Source organism: Salmo salar, chromosome 12 (genome assembly GCF_965601325.2).
Source record: "Salmo salar chromosome 12, fSalSal1, whole genome shotgun sequence".
In the NCBI taxonomy this organism is placed as follows: Eukaryota; Metazoa; Chordata; class Actinopteri; order Salmoniformes; family Salmonidae; genus Salmo; species Salmo salar.
The window spans coordinates 7,225,001-7,236,070 of record NC_138302.1 but is presented as its reverse complement, the minus strand read 5'-3'; the positions used below and the strand labels follow the sequence as shown (position 1 = coordinate 7,236,070).

Below are 11,070 nucleotides of genomic sequence, written 5' to 3'. Positions count from 1 at the left end.
CATTTTCGTATTTTTGAAAAAGCTCCAGGGAGCCACTAGGGCGGCGCTAAAGAGCCGCATGCGGCACTAGAGCCGCGGGTTTCCGACCCCCGGGTTAGGGTATAGGCAGGCATAAGCTACAGACAACAAACACAATTGCATTGTATCTATGGCAATTTGAATGCACAGAGATCCTGAGGCCCAGTGTCGTGCCATTCATCTGCTGCCATTACCTCATGTTTCAGCGCGATAATGCACGGTCCCATGTCACACGGACCTGTACACAATTCCTGGAAGCTGAAAATGTCACAGTTCTTTCATGGCCTGCAAACTCATCAGACAAGTCACACATTGAGCATGTTTGGGATGCTCTGGATCGACGTATATAACAGCGTGTTCCATTTCCCACCAATATCCAGCGACTTCACACAGCCATTGAAGAGGAGTGGGACAACATTCCACAATCAACAGCCTGATCAACTCTATGTGAAGAAGGGGTCTACTGTTTAGTGGCACAGTGCATGAAGCAAATGGTGGTCACACCAGATACGGGCTGGTTTTCTGATCCACGCCCCTACCTTTTTTTAAAGGTATCTGTGACCAACAGATGCATACCTGTATTCCCAGTCATGTGAAATCCATAATTAGTGCCTAATGCATTTATTTCAATGAACTGATTTCCTTATATGAACTGTAACTCAGTAAAATCGTTGCACGTTGCATTTATATTTTTGTTAAATGTAGTATCAGGGTGACAGTTACAGTCCGAGACACTCCATTTAATATGATATGTTACGTTTGGTATGGTATATATTCATTTGTGGATTTCCATCATAATTTATATGTTACAAATTCCAAATGTATTGTGGCTAATGTTAGCTACGTGGCTAACACTAATGTTAGCTAGGTGGCTAAACGTTAGTTAGGTTAGGGTTAAGGTTGGTTAGAAGTTAGGTTAAAGGGTTCGAGGAAGGGTTAGCTAACATGCTAAATAGTTACAAAGTAGATAATAAGTAGTAAGTAGCTGCAAAGTTTCTGATTAGCTAAAATGCTAAAGTTGTCCATGATGAGATTTGGACATGGAACCTTTGGGTTGCTAGAAGTTCGCGTTATATACCCGACCGACAACCATCCTTTTGTTTTTGCCTTAAAATAAGTAACCTTCTGTTTTATCTAACCATATCATACTTACCATATCAATCTATCCTGGATTTACGTTTACTATGTTACCATATCAATCTATCCTGGATTTACATTTACTATGTTACCATATCAATCTATCCTGGATTTACGTTTACTATGTTACCATATCAATCTATCCTGGATTTACATTTACTATGTTACCATATCAATCTATCCTGGATTTACGTTTACTATGTTACCATATCAATCTATCCTGGATTTACGTTTACTATGTTACCATATCAATCTATCCTGGATTTACGTTTACTATGTTACCATATCAATCTATCCTGGATTTACGTTTACTATGTTACCATATCAATCTATCCTGGATTTACATTTACTATGTTACCATATCAATCTATCCTGGATTTACGTTTACTATGTTACATCTAGTCTATGAGACCAGTCTGACAGTAACCATCACCAGTACTTCTAATAAAAAATAAACGATCAGTTTTATAACTGCACATTTACAATCATTTGTGTGAAACTAACAGTGAAATAAGATCCACACTCATCCTCTGGCTTCATAACATAAGTCCAAACTCTCGTGGTATGGAAGCTCAATGTTTGGTAGTGTGGGAGCTAAACTCATGACTCTGATTCCGTTTCCATTATTAGCAGCATTTAGGCTGTCCACTTTGAAGAGTGGAGACAGAATGGCTATATAAGGAATGTAACATATAGGACCAGGCCCTGCTACCATTATAACCTATACAGCTGTCAGATGTGGGCGTTAACAAGCAACAACTGATATGGAGAGATAATGGTAAAGAACGGTCAAGGGAAGCTATTTTCATATAGAGGGAGGGGACTCTATACGTTAAGCAAAGACAGAATCCTATAAAGATAGGACTCTGTAATATGACAATTTAGTCTTTTCCATGGAAGGGTTCGGCTTTGCTACTCTGTATTAAAGTCTATATTGAATTCACAAGTTCTCGTACGAGTGTTATATTTCTGAGGCAATATTCCACGTGGTAAGAAACGGAAGAAAAAAAAACATTGCTCAAACAAAACCATGTAACCTATAGCAGAAAGCTTTCGTCACACCCTGTCCTTTCCACACGCCCACCACTTTCCTTTCGACACAACCATTCGCCCACACGCCGGTCGCCATAAGGAGGGTATGGCTTGAAGGGATCCAGCCTTCGTCAGATTAATGTCGAAAGTAGATTTTTTGGTTGTTAACCCTAACCCATTTCCTAACCTTAACCTAGTTCTCCTAACCTGCTACAAAAATTACAATCTGACGTTAATTTTACAAAACTGGGTCCCTTCTAGCCATGACCAAGGGCTCCAGAATGGCGCAGCGGTCTAAAGGCACTGCATCTCAGTGCTAGAGGCGTCACTACAGACCCTGGTTTGATTCCAGGCTGTATCATTACCGGCTGTGATTGGGAGTCCTATAGGGTGGCGCACAATTGGCCCAGCGTCGTTCGGGTTTGGGTTTGACCGGGGTAGGCCGTCATTGTAAATAATAATTTGTTCTAAACTGATTTGCCTAGTTGAAATAAATGTTAAATAAAATATAATAAATAAAATACCCATATTGAGCTGCAGCTACCTTCCCGGTTCTACAATCTATAGACTGCCGAGGTGATAGACGAGATCACAAGAAGTCTCGCGATTGTCTTTGCAGTGCTCGGTTCTCGGGTGCTGCCCCGTTGCTTTGTGTGCTCTCTCTCCCTCATCTACCTACCAGACTTGACACCCAGCATTACGTCGAGGTGGACAGCCAGCCAGCGGGCAACCATGGAAGCGAACAAAGAGGTAAACGAAAAACCGTTACTTAAGAAAATTAAAATAAAAACATTTAAAACCGGCCGGATGTTATTGTGAATAGAACAGTTTGTACTTTCAGCGGAGTTGCTTCCTCTATCTTCTTTCCGGTAACAAATCGACTAAAACAGCTGGTAGGTAGTTAGTTAACCGATGTCATTTTACAGTAATACCCTGCTGTGAGGCCGTTATTTGAGATGAATCGGGATTTATAAAATGTGTCAGCGGGGATTGGGGAAATGGGGAATACACAGTGATCTCAACATAGACGTTAAGAGGAGAGAGAGAGAGAGAAAAAAGAGAATACGTGTACAGTTGGAAGCGGGAGTTACTGGCTATGTCTTGGCAGGACAGGCCCAGGATGATTGCAGGAAACCGCAGTGGAAGGAAGGAGAAAGGGAGAGAGAGAGGGGAAAGAGAGAGTGATTGTCTTTGTGCAAGAGAGAGAGAGAGAGAGAGAGAGAGAGAGGTAGCCTAAAGAGAGGGTGATGGTGTTTGTGCTAGAGAGAGAGAGAGAGAGAGAGATCCACTGGGCTCACCACATCATTTCAAAGTGGACATGTGGGTAATATTTGGTTGAGACTGATAATCATGGGACTGTTTCAACAACAGTTTCTTAAACATTGTGGATATAGTGGCTCCATGGAAAACCATAAGAATTAAACAAAGAACTGAACATTGGATGAATCAGGAAATCCTTGAGGCCATTAAATTAAGACTATAACAGAACCAAAGAGGAAGATGCTTTCACTAGACACAGAACCCTAAGGATGTACTGGAGGGTCGGGTCCTAGGTTATTACTCCAAGATGGATGTACTGGAGGGGAGGGTCCTAGGTTATTACTCCAAGATGGATGTACTGGAGGGGAGGGTCCTAGGTTATTACTCCAAGATGGATGTACTGGAGGGGAGGGTCCTAGGTTATTACTCCAAGATGGATGTACTGGAGGGTCGGGTCCTAGGTTATTACTCCAAGATGGATGTACTGGAGGGGAGGGTCCTAGGTTATTACTCCAAGATGGATGTACTGGAGGGGAGGGTCCTAGGTTATTACTCCAAGATGGATGTACTGGAGGGTCGGGTCCTAGGTTATTACTCCAAGATGGATGTACTGGAGGGTCGGGTCCTAGGTTATTACTCCTCGGGTCCTAGGTTATTACTCCAAGATGGATGTACTGGAGGGGAGGGTCCTAGGTTATTACTCCAAGATGGATGTACTGGAGGGGAGGGTCCTAGGTTATTACTCCAAGATGGATGTACTGGAGGGGAGGGTCCTAGGTTATTACTCCAAGATGGATGTACTGGAGGGTCGGGTCCTAGGTTATTACTCCAAGATGGATGTACTGGAGGGGAGGGTCCTAGGTTATTACTCCAAGATGGATGTACTGGAGGGTTATTACTCCAAGATGGATGTACTGGAGGGTCGGGTCCTAGGTTATTACTCCAAGATGGATGTACTGGAGGGGCGGGTCCTAGGTTATTACTCCAAGATGGATGTACTGGAGGGGAGGGTCCTAGGTTATTACTCCAAGATGGATGTACTGGAGGGGAGGGTCCTAGGTTATTACTCCAAGATGGATGTACTGGAGGGGCGGGTCCTAGGTTATTACTCCAAGATGGATGTACTGGAGGGGAGGGTCCTAGGTTATTACTCCAAGATGGATGTACTGGAGGGGAGGGTCCTAGGTTATTACTCCAAGATGGATGTACTGGAGGGGAGGCTCCTAGGTTATTACTCCAAGATGGATGTACTGAAGGGGAGGGTCCTAGGTTATTACTCCAAGATGGATGTACTGGAGGGGAGGGTCCTAGGTTATTACTCCAAGATGGATGTACTGGAGGGGAGGGTCCTAGGTTATTACTCCAAGATGGATGTACTGGAGGGGCGGGTCCTAGGTTATTACTCCAAGATGGATGTACTGGAGGGTCGGGTCCTAGGTTATTACGCCAAGATGGATGTACTGGAGGGGAGGGTCCTAGGTTATTACTCCAAGATGGATGTACTGGAGGGGAGGGTCCTAGGTTATTACTCCAAGATGGATGTACTGGAGGGGAGGGTCCTAGGTTATTACTCCAAGATGGATGTACTGGAGGGGAGGGTCCTAGGTTATTACTCCAAGATGGATGTACTGGAGGGTCGGGTCCTAGGTTATTACTCCAAGATGGATGTACTGGAGGGGAGGGTCCTAGGTTATTACTCCAAGATGGATGTACTGGAGGGTCGGGTCCTAGGTTATTACTCCAAGATGGATGTACTGGAGGGGAGGGTCCTAGGTTATTACTCCAAGATGGATGTACTGGAGGGGAGGCTCCTAGGTTATTACTCCAAGATGGATGTACTGGAGGGGAGGGTATACAAGCGGATGCCTTTTCCTACAGCAGTGTCTCAGTCTGAAGGTGTCAAGAGACTGTCTGAACTAAACTGCTATAAAGCTATAGACCTCAACAATATCCCTGCCAGGTTTTAACCTGCTATAAAGCTATAGGCCTCAACAATATCCCTGCCAGGTTTTAACCTGCTATAAAGCTATAGACCTCAACAATATCCCTGCCAGGTTTTAACCTGCTATAAAGCTATAGGCCTCAACAATATCCCTGCCAGGTTTTAACCTGCTATAAAGCTATAGGCCTCAACAATATCCCTGCCAGGTTTTAACCTGCTATAAAGCTATAGACCTCAACAATATCCCTGCCAGGTTTTAACCTGCTATAAAGCTATAGGCCTCAACAATATCCCTGCCAGGTTTTAACCTGCTATAAAGCTATAGGCCCCAACAATATCCCTGCCAGGTTTTAACCTGCTATAAAGCTATAGGCCTCAACAATATCCCTGCCAGGTTTTAACCTGCTATAAAGCTATAGACCTCAACAATATCCCTGCCAGGTTTTAACCTGCTATAAAGCTATAGGCCTCAACAATATCCCTGCCAGGTTTTAACCTGCTATAAAGCTATAGGCCTCAACAATATCCCTGCCAGGTTTTAACCTGCTATAAAGCTATAGGCCTCAACAATATCCCTGCCAGGTTTTAACCTGCTATAAAGCTATAGGCCTCAACAATATCCCTGCCAGGTTTTAACCTGCTATAAAGCTATAGGCCTCAACAATATCCCTGCCAGGTTTTAACCTGCTATAAAGCTATAGACCTCAACAATATCCCTGCCAGGTTTTAACCTGCTATAAAGCTATAGACCTCAACAATATCCCTGCCAGGTTTTAACCTGCTATAAAGCTATAGGCCTCAACAATATCCCTGCCAGGTTTTAACCTGCTATAAAGCTATAGACCTCAACAATATCCCTGCCAGGTTTTAACCTGCTATAAAGCTATAGGCCTCAACAATATCCCTGCCAGGTTTTAACCTGCTATAAAGCTATAGACCTCAACAATATCCCTGCCAGGTTTTAACCTGCTATAAAGCTATAGGCCCCAACAATATCCCTGCCAGGTTTTAACCTGCTATAAAGCTATAGGCCTCAACAATATCCCTGCCAGGTTTTAACCTGCTATAAAGCTATAGACCTCAACAATATCCCTGCCAGGTTTTAACCTGCTATAAAGCTATAGGCCTCAACAATATCCCTGCCAGGTTTTAACCTGCTATAAAGCTATAGGCCTCAACAATATCCCTGCCAGGTTTTAACCTGCTATAAAGCTATAGGCCTCAACAATATCCCTGCCAGGTTTTAACCTGCTATAAAGCTATAGACCTCAACAATATCCCTGCCAGGTTTTAACCTGCTATAAAGCTATAGGCCCCAACAATATCCCTGCCAGGTTTTAACCTGCTATAAAGCTATAGACCTCAACAATATCCCTGCCAGGTTTTAAAGAGATTGTTTGTTGTTATTCAACAAGAGACGACTAGTTTTCATGCAAGTTTTTTCACTTGAGAATTACTGCACCAATTTTAGATGTAAAAATACGTGACTAAGACCTTGTAAAAAACATCAAAATGATTTACAGATTTCTTGATTTATCTTAGATTAATTCAGACTATTTTAAGAAAGTGTTACTGGCTATGCTGTCTCAAGAGGGATAAACAGGAATATTGCTGCTTTTGTTGTTCTCGTTATTTAAGCGAAGGTCTTTTGAAGGAGTATGCAAGCACAGACATTCACTTTCGCTTAGCCGAGTTCTGCTAGGAGCAGTATGAACCTGGTCTGACAGTTCTGCTAGGAGCAGTATGAACCTGGTCTGAGAGTTCTGCTAGGAGCAGTAAGAACCTGGTCTGACAGTTCTGCTAGGAGCAGTAAGAACCTGGTCTGTGAGTTCTGCTAGGAGCAGTAAGAACCTGGTCTGACAGTTCTGCTAGGAGCAGTAAGAACCTGGTCTGTGAGTTCTGCTAGGAGCAGTAAGAACCTGGTCTGACAGTTCTGCTAGGAGCAGTAAGAACCTGGTCTGACAGTTCTGCTAGGAGCAGTAAGAACCTGGTCTGACAGTTCTGCTAGGAGCAGTAAGAACTTGGTCTGAGAGTTCTGCTAGGAGCAGTAAGAACCTGGTCTGACAGTTCTGCTAGGAGCAGTAAGAACCTGGTCTGTGAGTTCTGCTAGGAGCAGTAAGAACCTGGTCTGAGAGTTCTGCTAGGAGCAGTAAGAACCTGGTCTGACAGTTCTGCTAGGAGCAGTAAGAACCTGGTCTGAGAGTTCTGCTAGGAGCAGTAAGAACCTGGTCTGAGAGTTCTGCTAGGAGCAGTAAGAACCTGGTCTGAGAGTTCTGCTAGGAGCAGTAAGAACCTGGTCTGAGAGTTCTGCTAGGAGCAGTAAGAACCTGGTCTGTGAGTTCTGCTAGGAGCAGTAAGAACCTGGTCTGACAGTTCTGCTAGGAGCAGTAAGAACCTGGTCTGAGAGTTCTGCTAGGAGCAGTAAGAACCTGGTCTGACAGTTCTGCTAGGAGCAGTAAGAACCTGGTCTGAGAGTTCTGCTAGGAGCAGTAAGAACCTAGTCTGACAGTTCTGCTAGGAGCAGTAAGAACCTGGTCTGAGAGTTCTGCTAGGAGCAGTAAGAACCTGGTCTGAGAGTTCTGCTAGGAGCAGTAAGAACCTGGTCTGACAGTTCTGCTAGGAGCAGTAAGAACCTGGTCTGACAGTTCTGCTAGGAGCAGTAAGAACCTGGTCTGAGAGTTCTGCTAGGAGCAGTAAGAACCTGGTCTGTGAGTTCTGCTAGGAGCAGTAAGAACCTGGTCTGAGAGTTCTGCTAGGAGCAGTAAGAACCTCGTCTGAGAGTTCTGCTAGGAGCAGTAAGAACCTGGTCTGACAGTTCTGCTAGGAGCAGTAAGAACCTGGTCTGAGAGTTCTGCTAGGAGCAGTAAGAACCTGGTCTGAGAGTTCTGCTAGGAGCAGTAAGAACCTGGTCTGACAGTTCTGCTAGGAGCAGTAAGAACCTGGTCTGACAGTTCTGCTAGGAGCAGTAAGAACCTGGTCTGACAGTTCTGCTAGGAGCAGTAAGAACCTGGTCTGACAGTTCTGCTAGGAGCAGTAAGAACCTGGTCTGAGAGTTCTGCTAGGAGCAGTAAGAACCTGGTATGAGAGTTCTGCTAGGAGCAGTAAGAACCTGGTCTGACAGTTCTGCTAGGAGCAGTAAGAACCTGGTCTGACAGTTCTGCTAGGAGCAGTAAGAACCTGGTCTGACAGTTCTGCTAGGAGCAGTAAGAACCTGGTCTGACATTTCTGCTAGGAGCAGTAAGAACCTGGTCTGAGAGTTCTGCTAGGAGCAGTAAGAACCTGGTCTGAGAGTTCTGCTAGGAGCAGTAAGAACCTGGTCTGACAGTTCTGCTAGGAGCAGTAAGAACCTGGTCTGAGAGTTCTGCTAGGAGCAGTAAGAACCTGGTCTGAGAGTTCTGCTAGGAGCAGTAAGAACCTGGTCTGAGAGTTCTGCTAGGAGCAGTAAGAACCTGGTCTGACAGTTCTGCTAGGAGCAGTAAGAACCTGGTCTGAGAGTTCTGCTAGGAGCAGTAAGAACCTGGTCTGAGAGTTCTGCTAGGAGCAGTAAGAACCTGGTCTGAGAGTTCTGCTAGGAGCAGTAAGAACCTGGTCTGAGAGTTCTGCTAGGAGCAGTAAGAACCTGGTCTGACAGTTCTGCTAGGAGCAGTAAGAACCTGGTCTGAGAGTTCTGCTAGGAGCAGTAAGAACCTGGTCTGAGAGTTCTGCTAGGAGCAGTAAGAACCTGGTCTGAGAGTTCTGCTAGGAGCAGTAAGAACCTGGTCTGACAGTTTTGCTAGGAGCAGTAAGAACCTGGTCTGAGGGGCCTTAGGTAAGTGTGTGTGTGTGAGAGAGAGAGAGAGAGAGAGAGAGAGATGCTCTGGCATCTTCCCCAATATTTGGAACCAAGTACTGATCACCACAATCCACAAAAGTGGATACAAATGTGACCCCAATAACTACTGTGGGATATGCTTCAACAACAACCTTGGGAAAATCCACCTATTCACCCTGCACACCCTACTTGTCAAACAAACAAAACAAAGGCAAAGTCTTCTCATGTTTTGTTGTTTTCAAAAAAGCTTTTGACTCAATTTGGCATGAGGGTCTGCTATACAAATTGATGGAAAGTGGTGTTTGGGGGAAAAAACATACGACTTAATAAAATCCTCTGTGTACAGCATAAAACATCAAATAATGCAGAGCAGAATTAGACCGATACCCGCTAATGATCAAAATCCAGAAAAGAGCCAGTCAATTCTACAACCACCTAAAAGGAAGTGATTCCCAAACCTTCCATAACAAAGACATCACCTACAGAGAGATGAACCTGTAGCTAGTCCTGGAGCTCTGTTCACAAACAGCCCCCCATAGCCCCAGGACAGCAACACAATTAGACCCAACCAAATCATGAGAAAACCAAAAGATAATTATTTGACACATTGGAAAGAAAAATCAGAGCAAACTGGAATGTTATTTGGCCCTAAACAGAGAGTACACAGTGGCAGAATACCTGACCACTGTGACTTACCCAAACGTATGGAAAGCTCTGACTATGTACAGACTCAGTGAGCATAGCCTTGAGAGAGAGGGAGAGAGAGAGAGAGAGGTGGGTCAGTGAATGGTTACACTGTGTTCAACAGGAGCTGTATACTCTGTCTACTGTATAAATGAATGTTGTTTGTAGAGTGTGTGTGGGTGGGTGGGTGGGAGAGGTGGAGGAGTATTTCAGTAGAGTTGGTGGTGTTGGAGGTAAAACAGTCAGACATTATTCATCCTATAGCACATAACCCAACATGTTCAGGTGGACTAGAACCCAGCATGTTCAGGTGGACTAGAACCCAACATGTTCAGGTGAACTAGAACCCAGCATGTTCAGGTGAACTAGAACCCAACATGTTCAGGTGAACTAGAACCCAACATGTTCAGGTGAACTAGAACCCAACATGTTCAGGTGAACTAGAACCCAACATGTTCAGGTGGACTAGAACCCAACATGTTCAGGTGGACTAGAACCCAACAGGTTCAGGTGGACTAGAACCCAGCATGTTCAGGCGAACTAGAACCCAACATGTTCAGGTGAACTAGAACCCAGCATGTTCAGGTGAACTAGAACCCAGCATGTTCAGGTGAACTAGAACCCAACATGTTCAGGCGAACTAGAACCCAACATGTTCAGGCGGACTAGAAACCAACATGTTCAGGCGGACTAGAACCCAACATGTTCAGGTGGACTAGAACCCAACATGTTCAGGCGGACTAGAAACCAACATGTTCAGGCTGACTAGAACCCAACATGTTCAGGCGGACTAGAACCCAACATGTTCAGGTGGACTAGAACCCAACATGTTCAGGCGGACTAGAACCCAAAATGTTCAGGCGGACTAGAACCCCAACATGTTCAGGCGGACTAGAACCCCAACATGTTCAGGCGGACTAGAACCCAACATGTTCAGGCGGACTAGAACCCAACATGTTCAGGCGGACTAGAACCCAACATGTTCAGGCGGACTAGAACCCAACATGTTCAGACTGACTAGAACCCAACATGTTCAGGCGGACTAGAACCCAACATGTTCAGGCGGACTAGAACCCAACATGTTCAGGAGTCGGACTAGAACCCAACATGTTCAGACTGACTAGAACCCAACATGTTCAGAGCTAGGACTAGAACCCAACATGTTCAGGCGGACTAGAACCCCAAC

The 11,070-nt window shown here is 44.8% G+C and overlaps 1 protein-coding gene across 1 annotated transcript in view; it reads left to right on the top strand.

Moving 5' to 3' along the window:
- Nucleotides 1-2,799: 2,799 nt before the first annotated feature.
- The window catches only part of LOC145859386 (carbohydrate sulfotransferase 12-like), a 16,633-nt gene continuing 8,362 nt past the window's right edge, over nucleotides 2,800-11,070 (top strand). The window contains exon 1 of the mRNA XM_082958511.1: nucleotides 2,800-2,937. The gene's annotated coding sequence lies outside the window, so the exon portion shown is untranslated. The remainder of the gene's footprint in view (nucleotides 2,938-11,070) is intronic.